Genomic DNA, 18,037 nt, shown 5'->3' with positions numbered 1-18,037 from the left:
TTTGATAGTTTCACCTATATATTTTAGATTAATCATGTTAATTTCTACAAAATTCTTCATTTGATTTTAATTGGGATTATATTAAATCAATCAGTAATTTTCGAGAGAATTAAAATTTTTACAATATTAAATCTTCCCATTCACAGACAGGGAGCATGCCTCCATTTAACTGAGTCTTCTTTAAGTTTTTTCAATAAAGTTTTAGAGTCATCTGTGTAAACATTCTGCCCATATTTGGCTCTGTTTACTGAGTTTTTTATTATAACTTAATTTTCTAACTTAGTTACTAATATAATGAAACAAAAATATTGGCCTTATATTCAACAGAATTGCTGCATCTAATAACTTACCTGTCAATTTTTGAATGTTATGTGCATACCACTAACCCACTGCTGTTGAGTTATATACATAGAGGGAGCTTTAATACTTCTTTCTTCTTCCTTATAATTTTAATTAATTTAATACCTAATTACACTGACTGATATCTCTGGTACAATGTTGAGTAGACATGGTCTTAGTTCACGTCTTTCTCTTTTCCTTTTCTTCGTCTTCACAATTATAATTTTCAATATTTCATCATAAATTATATTACTTGCAAAAAGATTTTTAGAGTGGACCTTTATCCTATTAAAGAGTTCTATACCAATCCTGGTTTGCAAAATAATTTTTATTTTGGTTGGATGATGACTATAATTAAACAGTTATTTTTGGCCTCTATCGAGTTGTTTGGAGTCCCTGGGTGCTACAAATGGTTAAAACAGAGGACTCCTAACTGAAAGATTGGAGGTTCAAGTCTACAGAGGGGCACCTCAGAAAAAAGGCCTGGTGATCTACTTCTGAAAAAACCAGCCATTGAAAACCCTGTGGAGCACAGTTCTACTCTGACATACATGGAGTTACCATGAACTGGAATCAACAACTGGTATTGGTATTACGTTGATCATGTACCTTTTTTTTTTTTTTATCTATTTCTATTTTTTATCTATTTCTATTAATGTAATGGTTATTTTATTTATTTATTTTTAATACTAAACCCACCATGCATTACTCTAATAAAACCTCTTTTACTTTAGCTTATTAAACTTTTTATGAATAATTATATTTATTTTGCTAATATTTTGTTTTAGAATTTTACATTTGTTTTTATGAGGACATTAGCATGCAATTTTCCTTTTTCATTATTTCCTTGTGAAGTTTTGGTGTCCATTTTAAAAATGAGTTGGCTATTGTAATGGCTAGTTTTATGTATCAAGTTGGCTAGTCTATACTGCCCAGTTGTTTGGTCAAACACCGGTCTAGTTGTTGTTATAAAGTAGTCACAGGTTGCCTGTTGCTGTCCAGTTGATTCTAACTCATAGCGACCCTTTAGGACAGAGTAGAATTGTCCCAAAAGGTTTCCAAGGAGCAGCTGGTAGATTTGAACTGCTGAACTTTTGGTTAGCAGCTGAGTTCTTAACCACTGCACCACCAGGGCTCCATGAGCTAGTTACCTGTGATTAAATCAGTTGGTCTCAAGTAAAGCATAATACGGGTGGACGTCAATCAATTAGCCAAAGGCTTTAAGAGCAAAAAGCGAATTTCCCTAGGATAAGTTCTTCCTTCAGACTATAAATAGACATTTTTCCAGAACACTCTTACTCTTCATTCTTCTCATCACCTGACCTACAGATTTTGGAATTCAGGCCTGCAGGAGTTTCTAGCCTATCACCTGACTTATGGATCTTATTCTTATGAGTCCCCCACAATTGCATGAGCCAATTTCTTGAAGCAAATCTCTGTATGTAATCATATATATGTAATCATGTGTGTGTTTCTTTATAGAACTCTAAGACAATCGTTTTTCTGTGTTTTTCTATTTTCTGGAAATGTTTGGAGAAATGATTGTGGTAGGCAGACCAATGGCCCTCTATGGATGTCCATTGATTATTCCTCAGAACCTGCAAATATGTTTACTTATATAACAAAGTAGGCTCTGCTGTTGTGGTTATGGTTAAGGATTTTGAGATGAGAGGATTATCCTGGCAGGTCCAATCTAATCATGTGACTCCTAAAAGGAGGGGAAATTTTACCAGCTTCAGATCATTGAACGATGTCAGCATGAGAAGGATTTGACCTACAGTTGGTGATTTTGGAGATGGAGAAAATGGGCCATAAGCTAATGAATGTAAGCAGCAATTAAAAGCTGAAAAAAGCAAGAAAAATATTATTCCTTAGAGGGTCCAGAAGAAACTTGCCTTGTTGACACCTTGATTTTAACCTAGTGAGACCTATGTCAAACTTCTGACCTATAGGATTATAAAAAGTTTCTGTTGTTTTAAGACACTGAATTTGTGGTAACTAATTATGGAAGGGAAACCCTTGTGGCATAGTGGTTAAGTGCTACGGCTGTTAACCAAAGGGTCAGCAGTTCAAATCTGCCAGGAACTCTTTGGAAACTCTGTGGGGCAGTGCTACTCTGTCCTATAGGGTCGCAATGGAAAATGAATACAGTGGGCAATATACTGTTTTAAAATATAGAATAGAAATCACTGGTGGTCACCTGGGCTTGGAGTTTTCTTTGTGGAAAGGTCTATAATTTTAGATCTATTTTACAAGTATAAAATTCTTCAGATTTTCTATTTCAATTTATGTGAAATTTGGCAAATGAATATACCCAACCCACTAAAACCCTCTGCTGTCGAGTCGATTCCAACTCATAGCAGCCCTATAGGATAGAGTAGAGCTGCCCGGTAGAGTTTCCAAGGAGCGCCTGGCAGATTCGAAATACCAACTTCTTGGCTAACAGCCGTAGAACTGAACCACTAAGCCACCAGGGTTTCCTTATAAAACACAAAATATGTTAATTTAGTAGCAAACATGTAGGCCCTAATTGTTCAACACATTAACAAATTATTAAAGGAAATTATGTGATCATCTCAATAGATACAAAAAAAAGCATTTAATATTCACAAACATTCACAATGAATAGTCTTAGCAAACAAGGACAAGGAGGAAAATCCATTGATCCGATAAAAGTTGTATACATTTTTTTGTGAAATGTTGAACTTTCTCTTTGAGATTGGGGACAAAACAATGATATTGATAACCACTGCTTCAATTCCATGCCATACTGAAGGGCTTAGCAAGTGAAATAACGTATAAAAATAAATAAATGGCATAATGAGAATAATGGAAATAGTGAAACAGGCATTATTCACAGATGATATGATTGTGAATATAATGAGCCCTAAATCTACTAACAAATTTTGGGAAAGTTTTGCAAGGTAGTTTGATATAACACAAAACCCAAACCTGTTGCCGTCAAGTCAATTCCAACTCATAGAGACCCTACAGGACAGAGTAGAACTGCCCCACAGAATTTCTAAGGAGCAGCTGGTGGATTCCAACTGCTCACCTTTTGGTTTAGCAGCTGTAGTTCACTGTAGCTCTTAACCATTGCACCACCGGGGCTTCGTTTGATATAAGTAAGGCCAAAATAAAAATTAAAAAATAATTGTTTACAAATGAAAATTTATTTTAAATAAAATTGAAATGAGAATTGAAAAATAATATTAAAATATTAACACATACAAATTATCTAGAAAGCCATCACTGTCTACAACTGATGCTATGCATATAAAACCTTTGCCCCATAAACTCTTAACCTAAATTATATCTTGCTTTTGGGTTTGCTTTCCCACATCTCTGTAAAAATTAGTAAAAAACTTCATACTTGTAAAACAATAATTATTTCAATAGCAATAGTCAATGTTTGCTGAGCACTTTGTCTTTGGGAGGCAATGTGCTATGTATTTATGTTGACATATTGAATACTCGTAAGAGCTTTATGAGCTGCTAGCTCCATTTCACACACAGAGGACTGAGACATCAAGTGCTTAGCTTTCCCGGGTTTACACAGCTTTTACGAGGCAGAGTTAAGATTCAAACCTAGGAAAGAGTATTCTCTGATTTGTTCTTTTAACTGCTTTGCTAAAATGTGATGAGTTAGAATTGAGCAGGATTCTGTATTAAAGGTTGAAAAATAAAGCAGGGAAAAATATAAAATGAGAAAATTGATTTGTACCTTTGCAACCTCAGCTTTTGACTAGTTCTAGTGCCTTGTGTGATTATAGACTAGGCTTTTTATAATGTCTTGGGGAACATGGCAATTAAAATACATAAATGGGAGGTTGGAAGCTATTTTACCTTTTGGCCATGTAGCCTCTCTGTAATATCCCTTCTCTTATAAAATGAGCTAAAACATTGGTAGTATCCAGTCAAGCTTAGTCTTGACAGTTAGAAATACGTTGGTAAAGATGAATGGATCAATATTTATATTCATACCCTAATTGTCTTCCTATTTATAGGTAATATTTAATGATGACACACTGATTTTTTCTAAAACATTTTGAACAAATACAAGTGAATTCCTATTTGAATAATTGTGTATTCCAATAATTCCTATTTGAATACACACATATGAAAGAAAACCTGACTTTTATGGTATACTGTGAGTGGTTACATCTGTTAAGTAAAATATTTTAAGTTTGAACATGAGCCTAAGTTAGAAACTTTAATGTCAGGGTAAGATAAACAGAAAAGTTTTAATTAAAGGTAAATCATTTTCTTTAAAGATTTCTTCTTTTTTTAATTTTTTGAAGAGATTCAAAAGTTTTTGGATTGGCAATAAAAAACACCATGCAAATGCAAATAATCTTGACACTGACATTATTGTTTACTTTTAATATAGAATTTTAACTCTGAAATCCTACAATATTATGCGTGTTACTTGACTATACATGACCTTGGGGAAAATCAAGGTTTTATATCAAGGGCTCAACTTTGTGGGATTCCCCTCAGGTGAATCACCGTCAGGTACAGAAATCATCATGTGTTCAGAAACCAAAGAAATAATTATTCTTAGTTATTCTTTGCTTCCTCAAACTTCTGCCCCTAAGGCAAAGTGCCAGGCACATTTTCAGCACCCAGAGCCATTAATAATTCATGGCACATTCATTTGATCTTGTAAGCAAGGCTTGATAGCAATACCACTAATGAAATGCCCTGACCAGCTGTGGCTAAACTACTCAATATCACTTCTGTTTATTAAGCCAACTACCCAAAGAACTCCAGGAACTTGTCATAATTCCAACAGCTACCCTTAGGACTCTATGGTTAGAATGGCCCTGTGTCAGCATAGACACAGGATTTGATTTAAGAATGAAATATCAGCTTTTAATTGGGGTTCACTTTTTTTCTTTTTTCTGTTGGAGTCAAATTCTTAATGTGTTATACAGGTTGTAATTTGTTAGATCCTTCATTATTCCAAATTTTAACTTATTATGTGTGAAGTATATAAGTCAGATTTCTTATGCCTTTCCTGTATTTTTATGGGGCTTGTTAACAGAACTCCATTTTATCTGACTGACTCCCTGATGTCAGCAAGCTATTCGTGTTAAAATATTTAGCATAAAAATGAGCCAGCAAATCATTCAAATGGCTTTGCTAAATAGTGGAAACAAAGTGAGATTAAAAAAAAAAAATTGTTTAGAACACAATTAAAAATATTATGGCAATTTTGAAACGATAACTCAAGCAAACATCATATAAAGAAGCTGCTGCGAGGCAGGCAATATTCTCCAGGTCCTCATTGTCTCATTGCGAGCTAGTTTTTCCTCTCTTTTCCCCCACCGGTGCTTAGCTGACTGGTTCATTGGATTAAAGACTGTACAAGGCTAGTTTTAGGCCACATGATAACTCCAAGGAAATATTTTATGCGGTTCTTGCCTTACATGCCCTTAAGCAAAAGAATTAAAGTCATAAAGTTAGGACCTGCCAACAAATGGTTTTTGTACTAGCTTCAATCAGGATTGGATAACTGAGCACTCCTAGCCTGGTCCTGTGCCATCCTCACAATTGTTGCTATGCTTGAGCTCAACCAGACAATGTTCTGCGGCTATTCATAAGGTTTTAACCAGCTAAATCATTTCAGAAGTACACCATCAGGTCCTTCTTCAGGGTAGGATTTTCTTCATTTTTATTTTCACATTTTCTGAGATAAGCTACCATAATATTGTGTAAGGTAATGATAATAGTAATTATGATAATAATACTAATCTACTACTAATAAGAATAATACTGAAGCATTTATTCAAGGATAAAAAAATAGAGGAAAATATATTCTGAATTAGCAAAATATTCTTGTATTTTTCTGAGAAGTCATATATAAAAAAGGCAGCCTAGTATCTCCTATAACTTTTGAATACAAACACATTTCTACTTATTGTTTTGTTTTTATTAGTGTGATTCATTACAAAATATCCTGGCTTTACTTGTTGTTGTTGTTAGGTGCTGTCAGTTGGTTCCAACTCATAGTGACCCTATAGGACAGAGGAGAACTGCCCTGTAGGGTTTCCAAGGAATGAGTGGATGGTGGATTTGAACTGCCGACCTTTTGGTTAGCAGCCGAACTCTTGTTGTTGTTGTTGTTAGGTGCTGTTCAGTTGATTCCAATTCATAGCCACCCTATGAACAACAAAACAAAACACTGCCCTGTCCTGTGCCATCCTCACAATTGTTGTTATCCTTAAGCCCAACCAGACAAGGTTCCGCAGCTGTTCATAGGTTTTCACTAGCTGAATCTTTTCAGAAGTAGACTGCGGGGTCCTTCTTCCTAGTCTGTCTTAGTCTGGAAGCTCAGCTGAAACCTGTCTGCCATGGGTGACCCTGCTGATATTAGAATACTGGTGGCCTAGCTTCAAGCATCACAGCAATACACAAGCCTCCATGGTATGACAAACTGACAGACGGCCCCCACACGTCTGTCAGTTTGTTGTGCAGTGGGGGCTTGTGTGTTGCTGTGATGCCGAGCTCTTAGCATGTGGGTAAAACAGAAGGGTGAAAATTCACAAGTGAATAATCCAGTTGATCAGCTTCTCTCTTTTCTCCACAAAAGAAATGAAGCTGTTTGAGAATATTTAAGAACACAAGGAAAAATGAAATATCTTGGATGTTTAATTTTTAAATCTCCTATAAAAAATATTTTCACCTCAATAGTTTTTTGTTTGTTTGAATGTGCTCTAAGTGAAAGTTTACAGCTCAAGTTAATTTCTCATTCAAGAATTGACACATAGATTGTTTTGTGACAGTGGTTGCAATTCCCACAATGTGACAACATGCTTCCCCTTTCCACTCCAGGTTCCCTGTGTCCCTTCATCCAGTTCCTGTCCCTTCCTGCCTTCTCGCTCTTTTGGACAGAAGCTGCCCATTTGGTCTCATATATTTGATTGAGCTAAGAAACAAGTTCCTCATGTGTATTATTTTTTGTTTTGTAGGCCTGTCTTATCTTTGTTTGAAGAATGGGCTTTGGGAATGTTTTCAGTACTGGGTTAGCAGGCTGTCTGGGTGCCATAGTTTTGGGGATTCTTCCAGTCTCTCTCATACCAGTAAATTGGTCTTTTTACATGAATTTGAATTCCGTTCAACATTTTCCTCCTACTCTGTCCGGGACTCTCTGTTGTGATCCCTGTCAGGGTGGCCGTTGGTGGTAGCTGGTCACCATTTAGTTCTCAGGCTGCTTGATTCTCTGGTTCATGTGGTCCTTTGGGCTAATATTTTTCTTCTGTCTTTGGTTTTCTTCATTTTCTTTTGCTGGTTGGGATGGGACCTTAATAGTTTAACTGTACAAGAGCAGGAAAATGCCTTTATTCTGGTAAAAAGATACTTGATTTTGGGAGCATCTTCCTTTTCTCATAATGCATGAGCTCTCCTTTCAGCAGATAATTTTGATTCAATATTTCAGGTTTGATGAGGGAGAAAACTAAAAGAGAAAATGAGATATGTACATATTTTTATATTTTAGGCTATGAGTCACTTCTCAAATTTTCAAATACAATGTGAAAGTTTTAAAAATTACTCCTGATTAAGAATGAAAATTTTAGAGAATATATCATCAGTCACCAATTCTTGATCCATGCCACGGCCATCTGCAATCCCTTTTTGAACTATTTCAAACTTATAAGGAGAAAAATCTCTGTAAAATTATATTTATTGTTGGCCCAACATTACATACAGGCTATCCGGATTTTGCAAATGGCAATTTTGATGTAAAAATGATAGTTTCACTTATATATTTTTCATGAGAAAGACCTTGAGGTAGAGATTCATAAAAGTTAAGATCCAGACATTTTTCAGTAGTAAAAAGGACTTTGTGTTGAATGTTAAAGCTCAGATTTAGCTAAAATCTCATCATTTGTTGGAAGGATTTTCAAAATTGTCTTCAGATGATATGAATAGGAAGTCCTCCTCCTTTTTGAACAACAGCAAAAAAATGTGGATGAAGCAGAACTGTGTGTTCTTTCAGTGATAAAATATAAGTGTTAGCAGAGTTGTCAAGTTATGGACTTCTGGATTCCTGTCCTTTAAAGAAAAGTCACTTAAACAGACTTACATTTAGCAAATTGTCCCCTTTGTTTTTAAAATGCACATAATAAATATTTTATTTGCTTTCCGTTTTATCCTGGAGAAATATATATTTGCCAAAATTTCCCCCAGATTATGAAACATTCTAATATTCTCAATAATGAACAGCTAATGGAAAGAATTAATGGAAAAGCAAAGCTTGATTGCAACTGATAGACTTTTAGCCTGTAAAACATAAATTTTTTTTTTTTTTAAATGGAGCTAATGCTTAATGCTAGAGCATTAGATAAAACATTTTCTGATTATTTCAGATGGAAGAAGCGTAACTGTTGAGAGGCAAGGATAAGATTATCTATTTTAATCTATGTTCTGTTAGAGGATATTTTATTCTATGTATGTCTTAATTATTCAGTTTTCAGTGCACAAATTGCCCACTTTAATGCTATTTATTAGTCAGTGTTTTGGGAAATAGCTGAGTATATAAAATAAAAAAAATAATAATAAATAAGCAACTATAAATTTTACAAACTGGAAGAAACCATAGAGTTTTCAAATATCATTTGAACTTTAATACTCCTCATAAGCTACTCATTTGATAACAATGAAGTTGTAAAATAACATTTCTGAGCATATACAGTATATTTTTTTCTTCTAATATTAATCATCTCCTTCTTTCTTTGCTACAGAACCCCTGAAGCCATGTGCTTAATGACGTGATGTTAACCTTCTGTGGTGTCTCCATTGCCCTTGCCAGTGATTGCTTTAGAATGGGAAGTTGGACCTAACTGGCATATAAGACGTGGGTGAAAGTATGAGGTTGACTTGGGGAAAAGTATCTTCACCCGTTAAAAGAGCCTCAAGAGAAGAGAAGGACTACTTTCTTCTGCTGCTGCATATTAATGTACCTGCTTAAGCCACATAGAACTTTGGTGGAAATCTTTCAAATAGGCGGGCGTAAGCAAAAAAAAAAAAAACGCCCAAAACAAGGATACTTAAAGACTGTAAAATGGAAGACATTTTGATTCTTGGTGATGACACCGAGCAATTGAATTAACCGACGCTGTAAGTACTTTGCCTTGGGGTAGTCTTAAGTACAACAATAAATATCCCAATTATTTAAGCATTTAAGTAAGTCTAGAATTTCTTTTATTTGTAATTAAGGCATCTTAAGTGATACTTTGATTTGAGCAATTTAGCAATAAACCACTATTCAAAATATCACTTCTATTCGGCCTTCCTCTTTGTATTCTAGGCCTAAGTGTGCTCTCAAGCACACTGCTTACAGAAACTGGATGGTTAAAAAAAATTATGTGGATATAATTCCAATTCTCCCTTTTATATTGATTATATGCATGAACATTGATATATATGCAGTACGAACATGTCTTTATAACTAAAATAACCTAGTTCTGAGTCTAGTGTTTCTTAGGAAAGTATGTATGTTGTAAATTTAGAATGATGTGTTTCTGTATGTTAGAGAGAGATTCATATGATGTAGCACTGTAAAAATTATTGATTCAAAAAACAGTGAAAAGTGTCCTATTTTATAGAAGCCATCCTGACAATATGATGCTTTCTAAAATGCAGCTTCCTGCCATATCAGTTTGTCATCTCTCTAGTGGTTGTTCTGGGTGATATATTGCAATATGATGGTTGAGGAGCCACTACAAATGTTGTTTTATAGAACTTAGAGAATCCTAGAAAATGCCAGCACTACTGAGATCTGAGACCATTTTAAATTGCCTGTGGGGAAATAAAGGTGCCTAGATAGAGGAGAAAAGACAGTTACTATTTAAGGAAACAGTGAGAACATTTTTGTACAGTAAAAATGGAGTAATAGCCTCACACTTACCATTTATTTAAATGTAAATTTCACTCAAATGGTTACTTTATCAATTCAACTCTATTTTAATATCTTAAGTCAATTATTTCCTGGGCCTCCCAGAGACTGTTTAATGCCTTTAATCACAATGTATTGGAGACAATTAAATGATAGCATATTTCAGATAACTTAACGTGTGCTTGCAAAGTGAATACATAATTTAAAAAGAAACAACAAAAAGGCATGTCTCACTTCTGGGAATTCGAACATCTCTATTTGTAGCTCCTTGGCAGGTTTATATGTGCCACCTTGAGTTCATAAGTTAAGTAATGCTTTGGAAAAGGAAACAAACAAACAAAAAAGCACTAAATATTAAAATGGACTGGTGATTCTAATGGTTTAGGAGTGATAATTCTAACACAGAGCACTCTCGTAACTATTTCAGCTTGTTCCTCAGCTCTAGATTTATCTTTCTGCCTAGCCCTTTTTTTCTTCCCTCTTTCTCATTCCATTTCTTCTTAACTCTTCTCTCCACATAAATGTACTATAATTTTTTTTCTTTCAAGGACATATAAAATGTATTTTTATGTACTTAATTTGTTAACAAGTAAAGCTTTTTATCCACAGATGTCAAAATACATAAAACACACGTCATACCATCTGGTCAAGGCTGTGCATTTGGAATATGCTATTTTGGAAAATAGAAAGTAGTCCTCTAAATTCTAAGGGCCCTCCATTTAAAATACACTATTGCATCTGAATTAAATTTTGACTAAAATCTAAGATAACTAGAAACGTGCAGGCACAGACCCAGGTGATTTAGCAGCATACTGAAGTCAAATAACTCCTACACAGAGTGTAGGATGTAATCATCTTACTTTGGGTTCTTTGACTTGAAAGGTTTTACCCCTGCATCAGGTCCAATTGATTCTCAGTCCTAATTTTGTAGAAGGCAGGTTGTATAGATTGTAGTGTGTCAGTCAAAGTTGATTGGTTTTTTTCTTCTTTTAAAATATCTAGACACGTTGTAACAGAATTGTTAGATAATGTATATGCTAAATAAAGCTCTTGTGCAACCCTTCATTTGTCAAACAACATACAAAATTCCTTCTCTCATATGGCTTATGAGCACCTATTATGTGTCAAAGCAAGCTTCCACAGGTGAGAAATACTGATGTGATTTCCGACGTCAGGTTACAGGATGGAACCCGCATGTAAAAGAATTATGGGAGGAGAGAGCAGGTCAAAAGAGTTCTGCAGTCTGGACTAGGGCTTTGTCAGGGAGCATGGAACCCTCTTCAAAGGAAATAACAATGAGGCTTTTGAACGGCTCTATCGCTCTGCAAATCAAACAGCTCTGAAATCTGCTAATTGTTCTGCTCACTTATATAACATTTTTTGATGCATACAGACAACACATCCCAAGACTTTAAGTACATATCAATGTCCTTTGCTGAGCCATGATTGAAAATTAAATCATTGCTGTGGCTTGGGTGCAATTGGTTTGCAAAAGATAGTTTCATGCTGTTTAATAAGGTATTTCCTAATGATCATATCTGATTCAATCCTGAGTTTGGAAAACTGAATGTAGAAATATATAAATGGGAATAATATTCTGAAATGGCCTTTAACATTTGTTTTTCAGTTAGGTAAAGGCTTCTTAAAACACCAAATTTATTTTCTGTGTGATTTGTCAAAATTTATAACGATTATGTATATTTCTCCTCAATGGAATTTGTGTAGCACTGACTTCTTTCATGCCATGATTACTCTCCTAAATACACCTAGAAATTTTCACGCAAGAGTAAAAGTTACATTTTCTAATATGGAGTTCAAATGAAGGGTACTACATATTACATTAAGAATAGATCCCTTTTTTAACAGAATCGAGGTATGTACTAGAAGGAAGAATTGCCTCGGAAGGGGATAGACTTGTGTATTTGTTTCCTATTGCTACTGTGACAAATTATCACAAATTTAGTAGCTTAAAACAACAAAAAGTTTATTCTCAAATAAATAATTTCTGGAGATCAGAAGTCATACATCTAGGTGTTGTCAGAACTGTATTCCTTCTGGAAGCTTCAGGGGAAAGTTTGTTTCCTTGTCTTTTCTAGCTTTTAGAGGCTGCCCACATTCCTTAGCTAATAGCCTCTTCCTCCATCTTCAGAGTCATAGCATACTATCCTCTTTTCTTTCTGACCTCTAGTTAAGTCCGAGTATCTTCTCTCTTTTACTCTGACCTTCTTGCTTTCCTCTTATAAAGCCCTTGTGTTTATATCAGGCCCACCAGATAATTCAGGATAATCTCCTCGATTCAAGATCCTTAATCACAACTGCAAAGGTCCTTTTGCCATACATATCAGGTAACGTATTCACAGGTTCCAAGGACAAGGACATGGGCATATTGGAGGTCCATTATGGAGCTTACCATAACTGGTTTGAAATTTGGTGGGTGAGGTCAATAGGTATGCCACATTACTGAGGGTCTAACAGGAAACAATGCATACAACCTAACTGAGGAGGATGTCACACAATGTAACAGAAGGACAGTTTGCGAAGTTATGAGCAATCTTTAGGGAATTCTGCAAGGGAATCCAACACTTAGGCCTAAAGGCCCCAGGCAAGGTATCTGTTACTCAAATCTGGAGTTAGTAGCTTTGGAAAGAGCTGTGGCCTTTACTCGAGAAACAGTTTGATAACCCAAAACAATTTTTTGAGTTTCTAGTATAAATCATCTATACAGAAGGTACCCAATATAAATGTGAAAAAAACTTCAAATTTATTTTATTAATTCTGCAAATGTGTGTACTGTATATATAATTTTTTGTTTGTCTGATAGATAACACCCTATAAAGTCCTAACTACAGCAGTCTACTGGCTTTCCCATTACATTCTATATTGGTGACTAGGAGCAGGGACACTCAATACTTAGCTTCATCCCACAAATAAAAGGTTAGAGATGCTTGAATTCTCCATAGAACAATGGAAGGAGTCAATGAATACATAACAGCCTACTCAATATGTTCATAATATTTATCAGCTATATGTTTTTGACCAAGCAATTATTCTCAGGGCAATCTTGAGAAAAATATTTTTATTCTTTTGAGGAAGTATTCCTTAACAGGAAAAATTAATGATTATATTTACAATTTATATGACCGATAACAGAAATGATAGGTAGGCAATTCTATATAAGCTGATAGATTTCTCCTCTGATCATAAACCTAACTAAATCAGTTGCCATCAAGTATATTCTAACTCATAGTAACCCTATAGAACAGAGTAGAGCTGCCCCATAGAGTTTCCAAGTAGCAGTTGGTGGATTCGAACTGCTGACCTTTTGGTTAACAGCCAAATGTTTAAACACTGCGCCACCAGGACCTCATCCACCTGATTAAACTTATCCAATCTAGACAACTCTTACTTTCATTCCTGGAGTATATCTGATTTATAAATTAAAAGAACATTTTGAAAGAAGTAGATATATTTTAAATAACACATTTTCTGGTCTAAAACAGATAATCAATAAAAATGCCTGTGTAATAACACTCATATTTCTTCTTGATTTCTTTTTAGGTGGTCTTAACCTACTGCTGTTGAGTCAATTCCAATTCATGGCGACAGAACAGAACTGCCCCATAGGTTTTCCAAGGAGAGATTGGGGATTCAACTACCCACCTTTTGGTTACCAGCCAAGCCCTTAACCAGTGTGCCGCCAGCGGTCTTAGGTCATCTAAAAATACCACTGCAAAATTTTACCAACAGTGAGAAATAGGAAAACTACGAGATAGCCAGTAGAAAGTCATTACCCACTTAATACCGATAGCATTGTTTGCATTCCTTGCATTTTGCTACTAATTGGAACAATTTTATTGCTCAATTTTATGGAAGAAAGTAATACACAGAAAGGATTACAAAAAAGCACAAAAGTGAATAACATAAAAAGAAAAAGTCTACAATATTTAGCTAAAAATGTGAAAACCGTGCCATATTTTATTATTTTTCTATGTGAATGCAAAATAAAATTATAGCTTTTATTTCCCCTTCCATTGATCAATGTTTTAAGCAAATTAAAAATAAATAGAATAAAATGTTCTTTATCATTTGATTATTCAAACATACAATGTTAAAACAACAAATAATCAGGGAAAAATCATGCAATATGATTAATTTATATGATAAATGGAAACTATAAAGTATAAATATTTTGCTATATTGCATGTTATACATATGATTATGCCTTGTATTTATTTTTATGATAATTAAAAAATGTAATTTTAGCAGAAGCACTTTTTTTTCCTAGGTAGAAATTTCTAATAGAATTTCCCTATTCATAATACATTAAAAATCTAAAATATACAAACTTGAATGAAACTAGGTACTTCAATCTCCGTTAAACTAAGAGATTTATGCTTTTTAAAAGATGACTTAACAATTTTTAATTCAAAGAATTAGAAATTTAGAAAAATCATACATTTAACCATTTAACAAGCATCAATTGAACTCAACTGTTAAAGTTAAAATTGATAAGGTATTTTTCCCCCTTTTTCAAATAGGGACACACGAAATGAACTTTCTTTGAAATTTAGTTCTGAAATTGTCTACCTATATATGTATATCCATACTTTATAAAATATCTTGAGAATTGTAAAATCACAAATGAACTAAGTCCTAAAAAAGGACAAATAAGATATGTTTAAAAGAAATAGACTTCCAGAAAGGCAGAATAATGGGCTTGACAAATCCTTTCTCCAAAAGCAAAAATAAAACTAGACAAAATTGTCAAAAACAATCATTTCAGGACCCTGGAGCATACAACAAAGTGGGACTATTTATTCATGAAAAACTACTAAGCTTTGGTAAGAAAAGTAGATGTCTAGGATATTTTAGCCTGGACTTTCTTTTATCCCCTTTAAGCTAAAATGTTCAGTTAGGACATAGAATAACACTCAATTTATTTATACTTAACGACACAGGCTTTACATACGTAAAATGAAAAATCAAATGTTCAAGGAGAAATTTAAAAAATTGACTATCGTACTGGGAGGTTTCATTATCTTGTTTCCAGTTGCCAATTAAACAGGCAGACTGAGAATAATTGATGGTTTATATAAGATTTGAACAACATAATTGACATGTAGAGAAGACTCTACCCAATGAATTCAAACAATATTAATTTCAAAAAAAGTTGGCACACTTAAAATATTTTTGACTTGCTGGGGCCTTAAAGTACATCTCAAAAGTTTTGTAAATAATTAATGTGATTTTGTTTTCATTTATTTTCTTTTCTAAATTTAATTTTATTTCTCAGATTGGAATAAATTTAGAAATCAGCAACAAAAAGAAAACTAAAAAATTCTCACGGGCATGGGAATTTTTACATTGTACTTCTAAATCACAATGAATATTAGAAAAAAATGATGAAAATTACATTAAAAATACCCAAAAAAGCCTCCTCCAAAATGGAATGTATCTCAAGCTATATTTAAAGATAAATTTACAGCCTCAGAATTACATATTACAATAAAATAAAAAATAGAAAGTTAAACCTGAAGAAAATCAAATAAAGGAAATACTGAAAAAAGGAGCAGAAATTAATCCTAAAACAGAAAACAATAGAAAAGATTTTCAAAGATAAAATTTGGTTCTTTGAAAATTTTAATAAAATTGGTAAACACTTGTCAAGACCAATCAAACAAGGCACAGATTGCAAATATAATTACTGAATTTGCAATTTAGATGAAATACAGAAATAATATTCATCATTTCCTTTCTTATGTTAACTTTTAGCATAATTTGTTTTTCTTTTATAGATTCCTAAGGAGGAAATTATATGATTGGGTTTTGATTTTTCTGCTTTTCTAACAATAGTGTTTGAAGCTATAATTTTCCTTCTAAGCTCTGTTTAACTGTTTCACACAAATTTTTACTTTTTTCTTTATTTAAGAAAATGATAATTTCTCATGTGATTTCTTTTTTTTTAACCCCTAGTTTAACCAGAATTGTTTTATTTAATTTCCAAATATTTAGAGATTTACTAGATTTTTGTTGTTGTTGCTGTTTTATTTTAATTCCATTGGGGTCAGGCAAAATATATTTTCTGATTTCAAATTTAATTTTTTGTATTTTTTTTATTATTATTACCTAGCATATTTTTAGTGTGTGTTCTATGTGTGCTTGAAAAGAATGTATATTCTGTTGTTGATTGGAGTGTTTCATAATTCTCACACAGGTTACATTGGTTAATAATCAAGTTTTCTATAAGTATGTCATTCTTGGTTTTCTGTGAATTAGTGGTGGAGGCAGGATTGATGTTCGAAATATATTTGGGGGCCTATAGGATCACTATGAGTCAGAATCAACTCTAAGACAGTGGGTTTGGTTTTTTGGTTTGGTTACCTTAGAAAAATAAAGGAAGAAGGGACTGGAACAGGTGAGAGGAATCTTCAGAGTGCAATACGTCTGATATTTATTAAAGAAGAAAAGATGGCAGATTGCATAGGCTCTTATGGTTCGAGTGATTTCGATATTCCATTTTATTACCACAATTGGCTTATTAGCTATACAGTTGTGTTTATACTTTTACCTAAAATAACGTTATGCTCTTGAGTTTACAATACGCAACTTTTACTTTTGAAAGTCTATCTGCAAATGGTATTTGGCCTCTTCACATATAAAAATCTACAACTTTATTCTCCCTTTTCTCCTTCCATCTTTTATGTTATTATTATTATTATTAATTTTTTAATATGATTTTAAAAATCTTAGTACATTGTGGTTAATTTTTTTAAAAAATATTTAAATTTTTAAATATATGGTAGGTATATTTACCCACGTATTTATCATTTCTGATGTTCTTTGTAAAATTCTAAATTTCCATTTACATCATTTTCCTTTACCTTCAAGAACTGCCTTTTCACAGTTTTTGTAGTACTATCAGCTATGAATTCTGTAAACTTCTGTTGATAAACAGCATTATTTATCCTTCATTTATTCAATACATTTTCATTGAGTACATATTTTAAGTAGAAATCTTCTTGCATTTTAATGTTTTAGTTCTTTTGTTTGGTGGTTTATATCGTTTCTATCAAAGCTTGCAAATGACCATCCAAAGTAAAATAAGTATCTCTCTGCCTGAAGCAACAGAGGAAGAACCAGAGTTAGGAACAGGAGGAAGAAATAAATTGTATGGCTAAATGCCTCCAAGAACAATTGCCCCCTTTTCCTTGAGGCCAGAAGAACTGGAATAGTGCCCTGCTATCATTCCTGGTATGTTTTGATCAAATATTCTACAGAGGAATCCTGATCAAAAGGAAGAAAATGCAGAACAGAACTTCAAATTCTCTTGGAATCCAGATTTTCTGGAGCTATGGTGGCTGGATGGACTCCTGAAACTATTGCCCTGAGCTAATCTTCAAATCTTCAACCACAAATATTAATTTAGCTTAACTAGTAAGGAACGATCATTGTGCTCTTTTAAGAACAATCTATGTGGGATCAAATTGACAACAGCAACTCAAAAGCTTAGACAGGAAACTTGAGAGGCAGTGAGTTTATGTAAATAGAAGAGGGACAATTTGGAAAAGGAGGGTGAGAATGGTTGCACGGCTTGAAGACTATAATAAATTTCACTGAATTGTATGTGTAGAAATTGCTGAACTGGTGTATGTTCTGTTCTGCATATTCTCAATGACAGCAAGAAAAAATAAATTAAATTATAATAAAAATTCATAAAATTTCCTTATCTATTCTTCTGTAGGAAACCCTGGTGGAGTAGTGGTTAATTGCTACTGCTGCTAACCAAAATATCGACAT

The sequence above is a fragment of the Elephas maximus genome, chromosome 4 (assembly GCF_024166365.1).
Source record: "Elephas maximus indicus isolate mEleMax1 chromosome 4, mEleMax1 primary haplotype, whole genome shotgun sequence".
In the NCBI taxonomy this organism is placed as follows: domain Eukaryota; kingdom Metazoa; phylum Chordata; class Mammalia; order Proboscidea; family Elephantidae; genus Elephas; species Elephas maximus.
This window is presented reverse-complemented; position numbering follows the sequence as displayed.